At 43.9% G+C, this 19727-nt stretch overlaps 1 long non-coding RNA gene across 3 annotated transcripts in view; it reads left to right on the top strand.

Annotated features, from left to right (window-relative positions):
* Nucleotides 1-2825: 2825 nt before the first annotated feature.
* Nucleotides 2826-19727, top strand: part of LOC146810173 (uncharacterized) — a 339203-nt gene continuing 322301 nt past the window's right edge. For 2 of the 3 annotated variants that reach the window (XR_014965636.1, XR_014965635.1), the window contains exons 1-2: nucleotides 2826-2937; nucleotides 17020-17137. This is a non-coding gene — a long non-coding RNA (uncharacterized LOC146810173). Of the gene's footprint in view, nucleotides 2938-8298; nucleotides 8377-17019; nucleotides 17138-19727 lie in introns of those variants that run through there. The other variant, XR_014965637.1, reaches the window with a different exon arrangement.

The raw sequence follows: 19727 nt of genomic DNA, 5'->3' as shown, positions 1-19727 counted from the left end.
AGAAAAAATGTCTTCAGAAATTTGTTGTAAGAAGAAAGACTCTGAATTTTGCAATATATTCGCTGGATATATAATAACCACGACAATGATGTTGGAGTAATCCATTTGAAAAATATTCAAGTACTTTAATAAAGGAATCGTATTGGAAGAAGATCGTTTGGACTACATCCTTTGATTGCAATATTTAATTGCTGGGATAGTTATTATTGTTATTCCGCTCCTTCTGACATTTGTTGCTTTCTGAACTCTGTTAATCTTTTGAACTTGGTTTTGCACACTAAGGCCGGGGGGTCACAGGAGAAATGCCAGGGGTCCAAAGGTGCAGGCCAGGGGCTGTCTCCTAAAACAAATTGGGTTTCCATGGTAAGGCGAACATACAGTGGTGGGAAGATGATCAGAAGATACTATGGCCCCACGCTATTTATGATACTCTGCATAACAAAATCTGATGGCCTTTTATTCCCCTAATGACTAGGAAAACGTTATTGAGAATTTACTGCAAAATCCAAGCAAATAAATCACTCTCTTAGTTGTAATTCACTAGGACGCCCCCTGTTGAATACTAAGGGGCTGATTAATATCTAGGTGGGTGGCCTGTTTGGTTGTCAGGGAGATGGAGTAAATTACTTTGCTGCCCTAACGGAAGTACGCCTACCTAATTCAGAAATGACCAGCCAGCTGTTGGTCATTTCTACAGCATTTTCAGGAACCCTTGTTGCGGCTGTTCCTATTAATGCTGTTAACAGTTTGGTGCAAGCCTCCATCAACATGACAGGGCCCTGCACCAAACTGTTTTCTTTTTTGTTTAAAAAAGAACATCCTGAAGCTAGATTTCCTTTCTAAAAAGAAAAAAGAAAATTTTTCACTCACCATGGAAGTTCTCTCCCATGCCAAAGGAGAGCATTTAGCAGTTTTCACTGCTTCATACCACCAGGGTTTTCCTAGCGATGAGGAGCAGTGAAACATGACCTCTGATTCTGCGCATATAAATTAGGTGGCTTGAATTAGAGGTCTGCCTCTGATGGCCCTTACTCCACAGGGCTGTCAGTGGGGTGTAATCATGGTTAAGACTGAGTATCCTCAGCTGTGATTAAATCTAAGGTCTGCCTGCATAGAACTTTAGCGGGCGGATGATCATCTCTTAGTTGTATAGATACTCCATCGCAGCTGCTAAGATATAAATCAGATCATAAGTCACATGTGTCCCACATGATGTGTACAAAGAGAATACAGAAAGACCGATAGAATCAAAATGGTGTGTACAAAAACCAAAATGTTTATGCCCTGATCCAGGCTCGGCTTGCAAAATATTTAAAACGATGAAAGCAGGAACACAGTGGAGTACACAGATGAGTTTTATAGTTTAAAACCTTCAAACTAAGAGGGCGCCACCTGCTAACTGACCTGAATGTTAAATGAATTGAATAATAACTACAGAACCTTTGAAAGCATCAAATGTAGAATGCCATGCATCTCTATACCTGTATGATGATGCACAATGTAAAAATATCCTATTTGATCATCCTACATACAACCAAAACTGTATGGAACTGTATTTACAACAATACAAAGGAAACTCAAGGAACAGCCACATGGCAATCATCCATCCAACAAGGATTGTTTGGACTTCTAAAACCCTTCCTGGTACCAGTATTATCTTTACACAAGTCATTTATGCCATTTCTCTTACGATCTTCAAAGGAAACACCCTGGTACCTTCCCAATTTTACTCTATTTCCAGACATTTCCATCAGTCAGTTTCAAAGCATGTTTTTTGCCACTCTGATTTCTTCCAAAATCTGAGGCAGTCCTTTATTTATCAATGCAAACATTCAACTATTACCAAATCACTCACAGAAAATCTCTTATCACCCCCAATATTAACAATTTCCTAATTAGGTTTCCAATCACATTTCAATGTAGTGCATAGTGTCCTTTTTCTGATTGGGCCACATGAGCTCTTTGTTTGAGTCTTATAACATGATCACTTGCACCTGAAAAGAGGGAGAATGTGCCAAATAACAGGAAACAGTACAATAACCTACACAGAAACACTGCAATGACTCGCAATGAACAACTGAACAGACTTGAAGCAGGCTGTACCTGAAGGCAAATGCATAGCTGCCAAGGTTTCAGATTGGTTATGAGATACATTTTCATAATTTCAGTGTGATTATGAGTGACATTCAATGACTATGAGTGACACTTTCTCGCAAGCAAAAATCAAGCAATGAAGACAAGAGAAACGCTTTGGGTGGCAAGCTGGCGGTCGTCTGAGGCGACTGCAGCAGCTTGCAACACTATGATCTGTGAGCCTCAACAATAGGACCGAGGTTGATCTGAAAGGACCGAGGTTGATGGTTTGAGTTCTCTCCACCAGAAAGTCAGTCAACCATTTTAGTGCATTCCCCTGGATGCCCATATCTCTGAGTCTCTCCAGCAAGATCTGGTGGGAGATGGTATTGAATGCTGCAGACAGGTCGAGCACTATAAGAATCACTGCCTGACCATTGTCTGCTAGCATTCGGATGTTGTCTGTGACTGTCACCAGTGCTGATTCCGTACTGTGTCTAGGTCGGAATCCTGATTGTGAGTGGTCAAGGTAATTGGAGATTTCTATGAATACGGACATGTGCTTGTTAATGTGCTTCTCGAGTAGTTTACTTTGCAGAGGGAGTAGTGAAATTGTCAGTGTTGCGAGGACTAGAGCGCCTGCACTGCTGCGAACATACTACATTTCCCAAGAGGCATAGAAGTGGCGGAGCTAGCGTCTACAAGATGACGCAGCACGCGCACGGACCTTACGTAATTCTGAAGTCTGAGTTGGAGAGACTATCGGCATCGAGTCGCGGGAAGCAGGAAGCCGCGTTACCAGCTCGGACGAGCTGGTTTAAGTATCCTGGGATTAAGGACATCTAAGGGCTTTTCACCGGAAGGGTGAGTGTTTGATGTTAATTCATCGTAGTGTGACGGCGTTTTCCACCGGACGGTGAACGCCTGTCATTGTTGGGGCATAAGAGGCAGAAGAGCCTGCAGTACTGCTACCGTGGAAGCCACCTTTTTTGCAATACTGTGTCGGGATTATTTTCTTGTTGTGTACCAGCTAAGACTGGTTTGAGTTTATAACGGAAGCGGTGATGAAACCGCAATATTGATTTCTAGTAGGGAAAAGCGACGTTGGATCACAGCACATTTTTTGTATAAGAGACAACACTCTTATAGTGCAAAAACTTAGTTTCGGAATGTACTAGCATGTTATAGGTTTGAGGCATACAAAGTTACAAGTCTAGACATTGCCGAACAGTTTCCTGTGGGACAATTTTTGATTTCTATTTAATATTCGAGACAGGTTTATATTTACTATATTTAGCCAGTTGCACACTACGAGAACCGGTGAGCAGTTGGTAAAAAAAGGGGGTGTTATGCACAGTTTCATGCGGGATGTAAGAAAGGAAGTGTGTTTCCAATGGTTACCTGTATGTTCTGTTTTTGTAGGATTATTCATTAGACAGGATCGGGATGTGTGGTGTGGAGGGATGCACGGACGTGCACGGTTCTGGTGAATAAGGTTGCTAAGGAATTTAGTGAGAACTTAATGAGTGTAGCCTTGTATGTATATATGTGCTTTGATCTCTGTTGTTTAGTTTTGTAGGTTCTCATCTCCGCTGTTCCCTACCTTTCCCTTCCCTCACTTGATCGCCCTAACGCTCTGTGACTTTTGAGTCGGAGTTTGGGGATGTCAAGGGGTGGAACCCTTATAGCATCATCCGGATCCTGAGGAGTACAAAACCTGACAGAAATGGGACGGCACTTAGTGATGTCATCAGGGGGAAGCTTGGCATTTTTCCTGAGGGGCACGATCTGAGCTGCTTTCCATTCCTTGGTGAGCCTGCCTTCCTTTAAGGAGCTATTTAATATGGAACAAATGGGGGCGGCAAGCTGATTGACGAGCAAGCTGGTGGTCTTGGCTGGGTTCAGGTCTAATGGGGAACCAGATTTAGACATTTTTAATAAAGATTCAGTTTCCACAGGGGAGAGCATGGGAAATTCCTCTAGTTTATGTGTTAGCCGAGGTAAAGGGAGGTTCGGATGTGCGGCTTGATCGGGAGCCATAGGCCGCAGTGTTCTTGTTGTAGATGTTATCTATTTTAAAGTGAGATATCCTGCAATATTGTCAGATAGAGTCTGAGATGGCGCCTCTTCCGTGTTGCTCGCTTTAGGGTTGGTGAATGATTTGAGGACCTGGAATAAAGCTTTGAGAGAGCTATCTGCCTGATCAAGTAGATTTGCAATATATATTTTTCGGGCGATTTTCAGGCTGCTATGGTATTTGGTCTGAGCAGATTCGAATCTTTCTTTGTCATGGGAATCATGTATGTGTCGCCACTGTCGCTCTAATTTCTTGCACTGGCTTTTTTTCAGTCCGGAGATTAGTGGTGTACCAAGGAGTCTGAGGGCGTTTAGAGGTCGCAGGGGATCTTTTCAGGGGTACCAGCTTATCTAATGTGGTCTTTATGCTTGCCTCAAAGGCTATTAGACGTGTTTCTACTGTGTCAGAGTCAGAATACTGTGGTGGAACAAAGGTGTCTTGTAAGAGAGTGGGTGTCAATTTGTGCCACTGTCTGCAGCTCCTAATAGTTTGTGTTTTGGGGGCTTTGTGCTCTGTAGGTCCCACAGTACAGAATTTGATTTTAGAGTGGTCTGACCATATGAGGGGGCAAGTTGTTCAGCAAACAATGTTGGGTAAGTTTGAAAGGACTAAATCTAGCGTGTGCCCTGCTACATGAGAAGGTTCATTATTGATTTTGGTCAACTCAAGTGCGGATAGCTCTGTCATAAGAGAGTAGGCATCAGGATCGCTAGGGTTTTCGCTATGTACATTCAGATCACTGAGAAGCAAACATTTTTTAGATGAAATGACATAAGGGGAGATCAGATCCATAAGTAGGGTGACGGAGTCGAGCAGTGGTCCTGGGGGGCGATATACTAGGGCTCCTTTCCAGCTAAGTTGCGCTTGTAGATCAATTCTAAACACAAGAATTTCATTCTTTTCATTGATTAATTGATTTAAAACAGTAACGTTTACAGGATCTTTGTAAATAATAGCTACCCCACCCCCCGCCCTTTGTGGTCTATCCAGTTTATGAATGTGATAGCCATCGGGTAATGCTAGTGCAATTGCTGGATTGGAAGATGGCTTCGTCCAAGTTTCTGTTAAGAAACCGATGTGGGGAAGGGAAGAGGGAAGCATGTCCCATATATTAATGGCGTGCTTGGGGAGTGATCTAACATTTGCTAAAAAACAGTCCCAACTTGCCGTCATATCGGCTGTATGTGGAGGGCTTATTTGTTTGTTGGAGCCATGTGAATTGCTAATTCTGGAGTCTGCTTTTTTAACGTTTATCCTGGGTTGTTTGGTTAGCGTACTCCGATATCTACAGGTTCTGCAAGCCAGAGGGCCTTTTACTTATGTTGGGAAGGTGTTAGCGCATGAGTTGCTTTCTTGTATATTGAGCCAGTATTGTTTGTCTCTGATTCTTAACAAGTCCTGTCTGGTATAGCTGAGGTGGATTACTGGGATGTTTACCTGATCCCTGCGAAAACCTGCAGGGTTTCTGGCGACGTCCAGGCGCAGACGGGCGCAGACGGGCTTGCCTTAGGCACGCCCGCTGCGCGTGTCCGCTGCGCATCGGTTCGGCCATGTGACTTTATAGTGCCTGGCAGCTGAACTGCTGACCTGGGGATACACACATCCACACGTCACTTCCGGGTGGTGTCGGCTCCCTCCACTCAAACGGAACGATCCGCTGTGGAACGGGGAGGCACCCCACAAAGTGACTAGTGAGCAAGGCAGTAGTGCCAAAGTGAGGACATCTTTAAAATGTGACTTTAGGTAAGATTTACAGTGATTTAAAACATATGATTCTTGCACTTTAAAATGAGTGATTTCTTAAAAATGAAAAACGAGCTAGCGCTAAAGCAAAGATTTAAAGGATTCTAAGGAGCCCTTTCCCAGGCGCTCCTGCGGCTGCAGTACTGAGCGTCCTGTTTCTATCACATCTTTGGTTGCCTCAAGCGCATCCATGTTACAAGCTGAGCACTGCGCTGGAAGACTCTACACTCCCCGACGTCCACTCACAGCTTACCATGAAACCGAAGTCTGCCCAATCCAAGATACAGATGAAGATGCCGGCTCAGGGACGAAAGGAATCGGAGCGGCATCGACGGGCAGCACTGGGGAGATTGAAACGGGAACAGCACGGTGCTTTGGACGGTAAGATCCGGCAGTGACCAGGAATGAGTCCTCCCCAGAGGCGAAGGGGAAAGGTGGAGCCATGCACCAGCAAGGTCTGCCCGGCCACAATGTCGTAGATATGCTGAGGGGATCCGGAAGGAACAATACAGCTCTTTCTGAACCCGCCCTGAGGCTCTGAAGCTGCTGCGCTGGTAAGAAACACGGAAATCAATGAGGGAGCAGCGGTGGGGGAGGAAGCGGTTACAACAGACAAGGGTGTCAATGGGGATGCGGAGACCCCAGATGCAGGTATTAGACAGCAGCAGCCGCACAAAGGGAATAGAGCGGAAAATATGGTTGTGGCAAAAGGTGCTAACGAGACAGAGGTAGAGAGTGATACAGTCAGCTATAATAATAGCAATAATAGTAATGCAACCGTCAATGATCCCCCTCAATCTCAAGTACAAGTAACACAACCGGTACAACTACAAGTATTAGCGGCAGTAGTACCTGCGAAATTAAACCAGATGGAAGGCAATCGACCACTGATAGCCACGGAAGGGAAGTCTGAAAAGAAAATGCACAGAAGGACGCATTATCTTTACAACACCCTACTACCCCCCTGGATGATTTAGTGCTCAACAGTTTACAAGATAGTAAGGAGATCCGGGCAGGAAAAAAAGGGAATGACTCAGAAGCAACAGATTGTTTTTACTCCTTGGCGGATGGTACTGCCTCAACAGATGAATCTATCTCATGGACAGGCTCTAGCGACAGCTATACCAGCGAAGAGGACTCCGCTGTAACCTTGCGCAAGGCACGCAGAAGATCAAGCCTGGCAGGTAGGAAACCAAGGACGAGAAAAGAAGACCTGAACTGGGACTATTCTCCAACATCACTACTGTCGTGGGTGCTGAGGGAAATCTAGGTACTGCTTCTCAAGATCCTTAATGTCCTCAGGATAGTTCGATTTCAACATTGGGTGTTATACTACAAGCAATCATGTCTCATTGGGAAGAGACAAGGCTAGACAATAAACGCTCACAGCTGGCTCTCCGCAAAATGCAGGGAGCAGTTCGGAAAGTGGCGAAAGTTTGTAACAATATTAGTGACCGGTTAACTGAGCTGGAGACAAGAACCAGAGTCCTGGAGGATGATATTACAGGCGTTCAGGCACAATCAGTGGCCCAAGAGGCTAGACTGAGAGACATCCAATGGAAGCTAGAGGAACAAGAAAATCGCCAATGGCACAACAATTTACGCTTCTTAGGCATTCTGGAGGGACTAGAAGGCTCTGATGTGCACCGGTATATGATTAACCTGCTGGAGAAGGCATTCCCTGACCTGCAAGGGTGGAACTGACATCAAGAATTCCAGCACGCCCACCGAATTCCCTTCAACATGAAAGCTCCAGCTGGGCCAGATACGAAACCAAGAGCTATCCTGGTTTATTCCAGGAACTTTCTATTATGACAGAACATCTGGGAAAAGGCTAAACCAGAAACCAAACGGAAAGTTGAGGATGTTGCCTTCTTCGCAAGGCCAGACTTTTGCAACGTAACAGTTGAAAGGCGATGGAGACTGCGGTAAATGATTGCTCCGTTTCAAGCCAAGGGTGCCCAGGCACATTTGATTAATCCCGCTAAGCTAAAGATAGTAGTGGGGGGACGCACTCAATATTATAATTCAGAGATCAAAGCACAGGAAGCCCTGGCAGAGCTAAGGGGATACGAGGGTATAAGAGGGCAAGGTTTATCCTGATGTTTGGCAAAATACTGCTAACATGTGAATTATAATGTGATGGGAAATGGTTAGCAATATCTTATCAAAGGATGGCTAACAGGTTGTCTGGCAATTCGTTGATAAACAAAAAGGGAAGCAATAAACTAACATAGCTTTAGTATGCTCTAGATTTGCAAAATTGGTTGAAGGTGATCTATGTACCCTTCCCTCTCCTATTTTCTTCGCTCTTCGCTTAGCGTAACTGCATGTTACGATCATTTATCTCTGCATTTAGTCTTAAAGCATTGTTTTCTCTTTTATTCTCTTTTTAGGAGTACATAAGGGGTGTCACTGATCATGGTGTTGCACTGCGTCCTCTCACACACAGACCTTCGGTCTGGAAGTTACCACGGTGGAGGGTGAGCCAGGGGGCAGGGGTTACAGGGGGAGAGGGGGGGAGAAGGGTGGGCAGGTCGGGGTGGAGGACTAGGGGAGTGGGGGGAGGGGGGGTTGGGGTGAAAAAAGAAAGCCAGGTTTAAATAGCAATTATGGAAAGGATACGATTGAGAAATGTGATAAGCAATGGCCAATAATGAGGAAAACTGCAGGATATTATGGATAGTCGTAAGATTGCTCTGCCAACGTGGGTGGCCTCAATGATAAAAAGAAGAGAGATAGGGTCTCTGAAATACATAAAACTTTTAATGCAGATGTAATCTGCTTGCAGGAGACACATATGCCTTGGAGCAATAAAAACACTCTTGAGCTTAGGGGCTATAATCTGGCAATATGCTCCTCTCAAACTACAATGATTAGAGGAGTTGCTATATATATTAAGCAACGTATTGGTATGGCAATGCGGACAGTAGCGGATAAGTGGGGGCGATGAGCAATCGTAAGGTTACCTATGGGGGAGACAGAGGTGAAAATGTATGGGTCTAACCAAGACGACCCTAACATCTTGAAAAACTTGAAGTCAAACTTGCCTCCTGGCCGGAGCCATTGATAGTGTGTGGTGATTTCAACATACATCTCGAGGTGACAAAATCCCAAACTTAGACCCAGAAATATGAAGGTAGGAAACCCAAAGTGTATCGGGCAATTAATGCCATTAAAGTAAGTCATGAACTGGTTGATGTATGGGCAGAAAAACCTTCAGATGACCCTGGATACACTTACTACTCTCACCCACATAGGTAATTTGTACGCTTGGATTACTTTTTAGCCTCAGGTAAAGCGGTCAATAAGATGGATATTAAAAAATCACAACAACTCTTTTCGGACCATGACCCTTTGATTTTGGAGATAACAGTATTAATTTGTGTGGCACTTACAAACAGAGCATTTGGTCATTTGACAAAAAGCTACTTGGTGACGAGGAATTCTGTGCCCATATTAAGCAAATGGCTGCGGAATTTTTTAATATCTATAGCCCTACCTGGGGGATAGTATGGGATACTTTTAAATCTGCTCTAAGGGGAGAGTAGTTATTGGTTTTGTAGGCCGATGTCAGAAACAATGAAAGGCAGAGGTTGATCAATTAATAGGGAAATTGGTGGAACTAGAGGCAGAGGCAGAGGCAGAGGCAGAGAATGTCAAATAAATAGTCAAGGGAGACCAGTAAGACTTAGTTAGGGAGCATATGACAAAACTAGCTCTAGTAAAGGCGGAAATTAATAGCTTTTTCCAGCAAAGGGTGGCCCAAATGTTCCAAGCCTATCGGGGGAAAATATATGAATATGGTGAGGCAACAGGGAGGTTATTAGCAATGAGAACGAGGTAAAAAAGTGCTAGGAATAACATCTTAAAAATTGAGAATAGCAGAGATCAATTAGTGACGGGTCTGGAAAAGGTTATGGAGGAGTTTGAGGAGTTCTACAGAAGGCTGTATCAAGCTGACACTCCTGAAACAAGCCTGATAGACCTTGACCACAGAACCTTCATACCACCTAGAGTAGACAAAGCTATGGGTCAGGAATTAGACCTAATACCAATAGAAGTGTACAAAATATTCTCGTATGAGATTCTCCCAATTATGCACGACCTGTTCTTGGGTGTACAATACAGCAGGATCCCGCCCCCATTATGGCAGGGCACGGACGTGGTAGTATTTCCAAAAAAGGGTAAATGAGCAGAACTACCAAGACGCCCTCGGGCAATCGTTGTACTTTATAAATTTAAAAATCAAATATCGCCCGATATCGCTTATGAATTTAGACGCCGAGCTATACTCAAAGATAATAGCCAAGTGACTGCAAAAGATCATAGTGGCATTGATATCACCTTGGCAACATGGCTTTGTCCCTGGCAGGGGGACCACAGACCACACCAGGCGAGTCATCGCACTACTCGATATAGCAGAAGTAGAATCCCGAGAGTTGGCTGTGGTCCTCCTGGACGTGGAGAAAGCCTTTGACTGGGTATCTTGGCAATATGTATGGGGTGCTCTGGTAGAGAGAGGGCTTGGTTCAGGGTTTGTAAGAGCTATCCAAGCTATGTATTATAAACCTCAAACGCAGTTACAAATAATGGGTAACACTTCAGGGAGGATTGAGATTGCTAGAGGGACGCGGCAAGGCTGTCCCTGCTCCCCCATGTTATTTGCTATCTATCTTCACCCATTTATCAATCAAATCCTAAATAACCAAGCAATCAAACCGGTAATCACTAAAGGCTATGAAACTAAGATCTTTGCGTACGCCGACAACATTGCAATAGTTATACCAGAACCACAAATGGCAATTAGGGAAATAGAAAGTATGGCAGAGGAGTTTTGGAGGAAATCCGGATACCTTTTAAACATGAGCAAAACTCAAATGATATGATATGCTCTTCCCAGTGCCAGCTACAAGACCCACGCAAATGTGAGGGGGCTACTTATTTAGGAGTTAATATAACATCTAGTATGAATAGTCCTTGGGCGGTTAATATTGAACCGAATATGGAGAAAATAAATGGGGAACTTAAGCGGCTGTATAAACTACATCTGACAATAATAGGCAGAATTAATGTAATAAAAATGAAAATATTCCCGAAGATACTATATCTACTGCAATACCACTGGAACTAGCAGAAAGTAGAATAAACAAAATCAACGCCATGTTGAACAATTTTATTTGAGGTTACCAGAAGATACGCCATGCACTGAAATATCTGACACTACCAAGAGAGCATGGAGGTTGGGGAGCCCCCAATATTTTACTGTATTACTGAGCCACTGCCCTCCACCAGATGGGTATTTTACTCCATCAAGGCCAAAGCAGAGATGAGATCCTGAGTTTACCCACATACTACTGTTGGCTATCGGGAAGGATGCAGAAGGGCTCTTTGTAAGGCAACTGGAACCAAGCTATCATAAAAAAAACATGCTTTAAGAGTGTGAAAGGGGCATTGAAGGTATGGAAAAAGATAAATAAGCTCTTCAACATCTCCAGATATAACAAATTTACCTTGCTTTAGCAGTCAAATCTGCTACCACAAGCAATATATGATGGTGTGGCTAGAAACTGGGAACAGGCGGAGATAGAGCGGGAGGCAGATCTTTACCACAACAATGAATATTCAACATTTTCAGAACTCGCTCAGAGGTTTCATCTCAATAACAACTCACACTTTAAGTATATGTAGGTACAGAGTTGTATAATAAGCCTTCCCAAGGGATCTATCAATTTGGAGGAAACTCCAATACAGGGAATTATGAAATGCCAGGTTAATAGGATTAGAGTTTATTATCAGGAACTGTTAAAGACTCTTCCAGAAGATATGGATAAAACTGAATCAAAATGGGTAGAAAAAATGGGCGATGGGGAGGTTGATTTGGACATGGCACTTGAACTAGGGATAAAGATCTTTTCGCCAGCCAACCTAAAAGCTCAACACTATAAAACCTGTATAATTTGTATTACACACCAGCTAAGCATTTTGGCTGGGGGAAGAGGGAGACGGATAAATGCCCGAGATGCCAAAGCGGACCGGCAGACATTATTCATATGTTCTATTCCTGTACGAAGTTGGTATTTGTAAAAAGTGATATAGAGGACCTCTGGCTACAGACAATGAATAAAGAAATAAAGATTACCTCAGCTATGATGCTATTAGGCTACGACAGTCAGGCAGATCTTGATACAGCAAAAAGAGACTTTGGGCCCCATTACGATGCCGTAACGGAAAACGGGACCGACTGTCAGAGGTGCGGCAGACCCGCGAGGTTAATTAGGATGCGACCACGACCCTGTCGGTCGCATCCAGCATCTTTAACATTGTGGTGGGCGGTGCTGTGAGCAGCACTCACCGTAATGTTAAAGAGGCATGTTGTGCATTGCCATGCACAACGTGACAGGCACAGCACGGTGCCTGTCACCTTGTGCATGGCAATGAAGGGAGGCTACGGTACCCCCCCAAGTGCAGCCACCCACCCCCCCGGGGGGCCGCAACGGGCCCCCAAAGTGATTTACCGTATGCCTTTCCATGGCAGAGTCACCGCCATGGAAAGGCACACCCACAGCAAGCATCATAATATGGATGGCGGTGCCTGCAAGGCACCACCACAATATTGTGGGCCTTTTCCACCCGGCCGGCAATCGTGCGAATTGCCGACCGGTGGAAAAGCGGCAGACGGACTTTTCGCTCGCCACGGTACCCCCGCCATGGTAATTAGGTGGGGGTAAATGTAGTTGTGATGGTGGGCGGATCGCCACCGCCGGCCGGGCAGTGGCGACCTGCCCACCATCATAATAGGCCCCTTTGTATTTATAACACTAGCAGTAGCGCGTCTGCATGGAAAGATAGAGAGCCCCCTACATACCATCAATGGCTGCACCGGTTACTGAATATTAGGCGGCAGGAATTCTCCTTATATAAATGTAAAGGATGAAAAGCAAGGATGAAAGGAATGAAGATATGGGAGCCCCTAAGGTTATGGATGAATAACATCGGAGGATAGGAAAGAATCGATAAATATTTAAATATGAAATGTCTAAGGCAAATATAAATACAATGTAACAGTATTAACTCATGTAACTATGTACATACCTGATTTTCAAATAAAAAATAAATAAAGAAGACAAGAGAAACATATAAATATCAGAGATTACACCCATTTAGGCAACTAGAAACTCTAAGAAAATCTTAAAACTTCTGCAGAGCCAGAAATGAAAGCCACTAACCCACATGACAAACAGACGGAACTTACAACAACAAACCAGGCCTATTGGCATTACCAATCCTTACTAACAGTCCTCCCTACCACCATAACAAAATTAAAGCTCTGAATGGCCACTTGAATTACTACTGGGCTAGCCTTTAAAATGCTGCAGACACTGTCAATATTTTTGTAGCACAGCAGGCTGCAGCAGCGGCAATATCTAAAGACACATAAAGGCCGCGCCATACTCAAACCGTCAACTTCACTTGCTGGCAAATGGAGACACACCGACGGACTTATGTGAGCACGGATCTCCCAAACTCTGTTTATGGCAGTATATACTGTTTTTCCTCGAACTCCTAATCCTACTGCCTTTTTAATTAACGCTCAGTTCTTTTATCTCTGATATTGTGAAAGTGAATCTGTGAATTTGAATTTGTTCTTTTGCACTATTGCTGCTTGCACCTACCTGCGCATCGCACTTTAGTCGGGGATTGGACTGCTATTTCCCTTCCTGTTGTTTTCTGGGGTGGTAACTAGACACACCATCTTAGCTCGTGCGTGCTCAAGTTGTCCAAAGGGGCTTGCCTACACGTATGCGCGCTGCGCGGATGCCAGTGCCTTGTAGGGTTGTGTGACCGCGGATCTCCCGTACTCTGTTTACAGCGTCTTATACTGTTTTTACCTGAACTCCTAATCCTACTGCTTTTTTAATTAACGCTCAGTTCTTTTATCACTGATATTGTGAAAGTGAATCTCTGAATTTAAATGTGTTCTTTTGCACTATTGCTGCTCGCACCTACCTGCACATCGCACTTTAGTCGGGGATGGGGCAGCTATTTCCCTTCCTGTTGTCTTCCTGGATGGTAACTAGACATGCCATCTTAGCTCGTGCATGCTCTAGTTGTCCGAAGGGGCTCGCCTACAAGTATGCGAGCTGCATGGACGCCAGTGCCTTGTAGGGTTGTGTGACCACGGATCCCACGTACACTGTTTACGGCATCTTATACTGTTTTTACCTGAACTCCTAATCCTACTGCCTTTTTAATTAACACTCCCTTCTTTTATCGCTGATATTGTGAAAGTGAATCTGTGAATTTGAATGTGTTCTTTTGCACTATTGCTGCTCGCACCTACCTGCACATTGCACTTTAGTCGGGGATCGGGCTGATATTTCCCTTCCTGTTGTCTCCGGGGTGGACAACTAGAGACTCCATCTTAGCTTGTGCGTGTTCTAGTTGTCCAAAGGGGTTTGCCTACAAGTATGCGCAAGTTCGTTTGCGCCTGTCAGCATTCCAGAAGCGCCAAGTGCCAGCTACGGTGCCTGTTTTACCCCTCATCTCAGAGCCTCTCCTCAGCCCTACAGCCGTGCCAAGCTGCTCCAACTCCACCCCCAAAGCTGTAAGTGTTCTAGCCTTTGGTAGGTTTTAGATAACCTCTCTACGGTCTGCAAGAATTGCAAAGTTTTCCTGTGCCCTGGACTGGTACTTTCCCTTCCTCCTATCATTCCTCCTCTCAAAAGTCAGAAGGGGCAACTTATCTCAGCGGCTATGATTAACGCCCGCTCATTAGGTAAACACTCCCATGATATCTTCAACCTTCTCCCTGATGAGTCTCTTGACCTCTTGTTTATAACAGAGACCTGGCTTAACGAGTTCTCCAATCCAGTGGTTGAGCTGGCTGTGAGAGGGGGAGGAATAGCAGTGGTGTTTAGGGATGAGTGGATCTTCCACCGCGGAGACACCCTGGGGATAGGAGAGGGCGAGGCGCTGGACTTTAGCTTCACCATTTCACCCCATTTTACGTTGGGTGGTACACTGGTCTATAGACCCCCGGGTCATGCAGGAACCATCCTCAAAGCCCTGGATGAGGTCATTATCCCCTGCGCCCTACGCTTTACCCACTTTCTCCCCCTTGGGGATTTTAATATCCATTTGGATTGTGAGGTGGCTGGGGAGACTCAGGAGTTTCTCGACTCCTTGAGCTGGCACTCTCTCAATGGGTCAGTTCCCCCACGCTTTGTGGAGGACATATTCTGGACCCGATATGCTCAAATGTTCCCATTACTGTCAAAGAGCCTCTCCCGGTAGCCTGGACCGATCACTTTGTTATCTATTTTTCTTGGACCACTGATAGTAATTGTCCACCTAACACATCGTGTCAAGGCAGACCCTACCATAGATCCCATAGCCTTTAGCAGGGTCTTGGCTGCGACTCAGCCAGGCCTCACGAAATATCTAGGAGGAGACCGTGACAGTTTCAGTAGTTGGATTTCACAGGCGGTTGAGCACCTATCTCCTTCCTCATCGCATATGAAAATCATAGATTCTCCTTCTAAACCATGGTTCTCCAGTGAGCTTAAAGCTCAGAAACAACATTGTAAAAAACTGGAGCATTGTTGGAGACAGGCGTATTGCTCATTAGCCAAGTCGGTATTAAGGAAAGCTCAGAAAATGTATTATGCATCCATATTGCACGCTAAGAGCCTTTACTATGCCGAGCGTATTGCTCTCTCTAGAAACAATGCCAAGGAAATGTTTTCCATTGTGCAGAGCTTCCTAGCCCCCGGCGCAGAGTCCATCACGCTTCCTACCTCGGTTGCCTGGTGTGAGAAACTGTCTAGTTTCTTTATTGATAAGAACCTCCAGGCGAATTTCAATATCTGCACCAACTTTACGGCAGAGAACCCGTCTCCTAAAGAGTTCACATCTACCTCTTTTACATCTCCATCTCTGGTGGCCTTTTCACCTATTGCTCCGCTTGACTCCCTGATGGTCCCCAAGTCTTTGAAATCAGGCTCCCTGACCGACCCTTGCCTGGCCAGGGTATTGGCTTCAGTAGCAGAGGTATTGAACCCAGAGGTTAACAGTCTTATCAATATGTCTCTACAGGCTGCTACAGTTTCTCTAGCATGGAAACAGGCCAAACTCTTGCCTCTCCTGAAAAAACCCTCCTAGGTGTCATGATTCACGGTAACTTTGCCATAAAACGACGATGGATTCATAAGCCTTATGGATCTATGGCCGTTTAAGAAGAAACCCGCCCCTGTCCCGTGCATCCAGCACTCCGAATGACAATTATTATATCTGTATGTATATTAGTATTCGGATTTATATCAGTATATGTTTTTGTTTATGTATATAACGGGAGTTCTGCCATATATGATTTTGTTTATGCAAATGTGTAATTTTCTGTATGTTATGCGCGCTCTGAATCATGTATGCTATGCACGCTCTGAATCACTGTTTAAATCTTGTTATGAGCCAGGAATTTGAGAAATGCTTGAAGTTTTCAGCACATTGTACCAAGCATCGAAGAAACGGTAGTTGCGCGTATGGGAGAAATTCTAGAAAGGACGTTACCTCGCGTTGGAACGCGGGCAACGTCAACCAACGTTCGGGTGTGGCAAGCTTATAAAAGCCACACCCGAACCTCTAGAAGGTGCTTGGCCTTCTGAGTGTGAGTCGGTACGCTTCGCAGCAGCTTCGCCGCATCGCGCTACACTCACCTGATTCCGTTTCCAGTCAGCTGGGAGTTCTTCTTCACCGGAGCTTCCGAACCTGAAAATGAAAGAAGAAAGCTAAGTAACTTTGCAATTCTATTATTCAACAAGGCGCCCAACGCAAGAGAGAGTCTTTAACACGATCTGGATAATACGAACAATTTTTGGAACTTCTTTTGAACGCATGTGTTTCAGAAGGGACAACGTTATTTTAAAATCATGATAGTAGTCTAGGTAAATGTTTTGATGTTTATTTATAACCTTTTGGGCAACCATCACTAAAGAACTTACGTCAGCAATTGGAGACTAGCAGAAGGAGATTAAAAGAAGTAGGTAAACAAGGGAGAAAAGAGGATATTGATGTAGCCCCTTTTGAATAGCGAATTGAAGGTTAATTTGTAACATTTTCTTTTAAAGGTTTATTCACCACCTTTATTTGGACTTCACTTCAATCAAACATCTGGACTTCACTCCAGCAATACTTCTCCAATGACGAAGACGTCAGGACGCTAGGACTATCCCTGTAGAATCGCAGGTAGGACGTTGCGTCACTTAATTCTTGTAGCAATACTTACGGAGTTTAAGCTAGGGTCGACTTATAGTTCGTGTTCCCTAAAACAACGTCTTGTTGCCTCGCAGGTCGACAACAGGATCCAGTAGCGTCCGAATCCGACCCTCCTCCCCAAAGTTCTATGTATGGCCTTAGCGTAAAATCAATAGCTGGTTGTAAGTAGGAGTTCAGGGAGGTTGGTCTATAGCGTCTCTGCAAAACTCACCAATCACCCTTCAGGTAAGAGAGAACAAGGCTCCAGAAGGTAAGAGTGATTCGGTGCCCTTGACAGAAGGCCAAGACCACGACAAAAGTTTTGCCCAGACGCTATGGATCAATCAATTTCTCTTCAGGAAATAGCAACTCTCTTGACAGACATTAAAAAAGAAAATGCAGAATTACGTAAGGATATTTCAGCTTTACAGTCAAATATGGGAATAAGCAGAGCTCAACCTTGGAGTTTTCCTTCTGCACATAAACCTGTTTTGAAGCCACCTACCTTTCAACCTATGCAGAAAACACCTAATGTAAATTCTGATGTGTCACCAACACAAATCCAAGTAATTACTCCTGTATCGGTTCCTTTAGCGGCGCCGGAAAGATTTAATGGGGATAGTAGTAAGTTCACAATTTTCTTAAATCAATGCAATTTGCATTTCATTGCTAAAGCGGCTGCCTTTCCAGATGATTCTTCTAAAGTAGCTTTTATTTTATCATATCTAGCTGGAGATGCAGCATTATGGTCAGTACCCATGGTGGAACGCAATGATCCCATCCTCTATGATCTTAGGAAATTCAAGGAAGCAATGAAAAAATTATTTGCTAAACATGTTTTTGTGCAATCTGCAGATCACGAGTTATTACACTTAAAACAAGGAACATCTGATCTGTTACATTATATCTCAGTGTTCAACAGGCTAGTAATTGAGGCAGAATGGCCAGAAGAAAAGAGAGTCTCTTTATTTTATAAAGGCCTGAAAGACGAATTAAAAGACATGGTAACTCAGATCTTAGACCCTCCTACAGATTGTGGAGAGTTCATAGATTTGGTGGTAAAATTAAACCATCGCCTCTCAGAAAGACGGGGCGAAAAGGGAAAGGCAGACCATAAGCCTTTTCAATTCAAGGATAGAGTGTTTCTTAAATCTGATCTGGGAAATAAAACCGATGCAGGAGAACCTATGCAGATAGGGACCCTTCGGGGACCCTTAACTAAAGAAGAAAAGGAGAAACGCAAGAAGTTAAATCAATGTCTTTATTGCGGTAAAGCGGGACATTTTGTGAGGGATTGCCCTACGAAACCTTTAAAACCTAAAATTAAAACTTCAGATGTAGCAGTTTCTCAAGTATCGGAAAACTAAGTAGCTCGACAAACAATGAGGTCAGTTTTTCGAGTAAGCAATCTACTTTGGCCTCGGTATCACCAACCATTTCACAATGTCATATTAGTATTCGGGTACTGTTGCAATCTACAGACAATAAAGATAAAGTATGGTCGGTGGACGCATTAATTGATTCTGGTGCTACAGGAAACTTTATCGATACCCAATTAATGACTGATTTAGGAATTCAGAAAGTTCTTAAGGATTCCCCAGAAAGAGTTCGAGCAGTGGACGGAAAGGAATTGACATCAGGACCTATTAAACATCACACAGAAAATTTACTTATGACTTGTTCCACTAAACATTGTGAACACATTACATTTGATATAATAGATGCCCCACAGTTTCGTTTGATTTTAGGAATTCCCTGGTTGGTGTTACACAATCCGCGGATTGATTGGGTACAAAAGACTATTTTGTTTCATTCTGACCATTGTGTATCTTCTTGTTTTTTACATCACGAAAAAGAACACTTGGTCCAAGGTTATGATTTCCCTTTAGAATCAAAGAACATTTTGTTACTAGAGGGGGTACCTGAAGAATATGAAGATCTTTTAGATGTTTTTGACAAGAAAAAGGCAAATACATTACCCCCACATAGGGACTTTGATTGTCGCATAGATTTAACTCCTGGGGCTACATTGCCTTGTAGTCGAATCTATGCCCTAACTGAATCTGAGACTACCCATTTACGAAATTATCTTGACGAATACCTTGCCAATGGTTTTATCAGGCATTCTAAGTCACCAGTTTCATCGCCTCTTTTTTTCATCCTGAAGAAAGGAGGCGAGTTGCGCACGTGCATAGACTATCGCGCTTTAAATAATGTGACCATTAAAAATCGGTACCCGTTACCATTGATACCAACTTTATTGGATCAAATCAAGGACGCTACCATTTACACAAAATTGGATTTACGTGGAGCATATCATCTGGTAAGAGTTCGTGAGGGCGATGAATGGAAGACTGCCTTCCGAACCAAGTTTGGTTTGTATGAATATCAAGTCATGCCCTTCGGACTCTGTAACGCTCCAGCTGCATTCCAGTTTTTTATAAATGAAGTGTTGAGAGATTTCCTAGACATATGTTGTGTGGTTTACATTGATGATATTTTGATTTATTCGAAGAACACCGAAGAACATGTAAAACAGGTAAGGGCCATTCTCCAACAGCTTTTAAAAAATTCTCTCTAT

The sequence above is a fragment of the Triturus cristatus genome, chromosome 7 (assembly GCF_964204655.1).
Source record: "Triturus cristatus chromosome 7, aTriCri1.1, whole genome shotgun sequence".
NCBI lineage: Eukaryota > Metazoa > Chordata > Amphibia > Caudata > Salamandridae > Triturus > Triturus cristatus.
The sequence above is the reverse complement of the archived record's forward strand: the minus strand, read 5'-3'. Positions and strand labels throughout refer to the sequence as shown.